Raw genomic sequence first — 955 nt, 5'->3', positions numbered from 1 at the left:
GAATTGAGCTTGAATATTGCTTGGAGGCGGGGGGAAAAGGGGAGGCATCAGATTTGTTTAGGCATAAGGACATATCTCAATTTTCTCCTTGGTTTTCTTCCCAGTCCTGCCCCGGTAGGCCCATTATTTCCCATTTCAGAATTAGCACCTTTGCCAGCAGAACATAAAGGCGACGGCTAAGGAAAGCTGCAGCCTCTGCCCTTGGAACATTTTCTGCCCTGATGACGGGACCTTAATTAAAGCCATTTGCTGTGGGAACAAAACAGCAAGTGGTCTGCTGCCAGTATATGGAAACACGGGGGACTCCGTGAATCCGTGTTTCCCAGGACTCTGCCAAGGCACGGCACGGCAGGGTAGGGGAGAGCGAGTTCTGCATCCCCAGCCCCAGCAGGGACCCTGCTCTGCAGAGCTCTCCTGCTCACCTTCAGCGTTGCCTTAGGTAGCTTTGCTTAGGTTGCCTTAGGTAGCTCTAGCCATGCATCACAGCTTCTCACCTTGGCTTTTTCCTTACGTAGGTCTCTGCCCTTCCAAATCAGCAGGTATTACGTCCCAGCAAATCAGATCAGCAAAATTTCTGCGCTTTGGTAAAGACCCAAGACCACACCTACAACCGGGCTAGTCAGAATCCAGGAATTTAATAGTTTAATATGGAGAGTTCATGTTATCATCACCTCTCCCACCTCCTCCCTCAAAATAAAACACTTTAAAAAAAAGAGGCAGCAGCTAAGAGGCTGGTGGCTATGTTTAGCTGGAACAGGATTTGAGATTTTGAGGGAAAACCCCTGGCTGCGAAGCACCTGGCTGATGCAATTTGAGGAAGAAATAGGCTTCTCCCTATCAGAAGAGGGATTCTGACATCAGCAGGTATGTGGCTGTTCAGTCCCTGAGAAGGAGAGAATCACGGGACCTGCAAAACAAGGTGTACGACAGGAGAATATACTCCAAAGCATGCCTG

The sequence above is a fragment of the Fulmarus glacialis genome, unplaced genomic scaffold (assembly GCF_000690835.1).
Source record: "Fulmarus glacialis isolate BGI_N327 unplaced genomic scaffold, ASM69083v1 scaffold20068, whole genome shotgun sequence".
NCBI lineage: Eukaryota > Metazoa > Chordata > Aves > Procellariiformes > Procellariidae > Fulmarus > Fulmarus glacialis.
The sequence above is the reverse complement of the archived record's forward strand: the minus strand, read 5'-3'. Positions refer to the sequence as shown.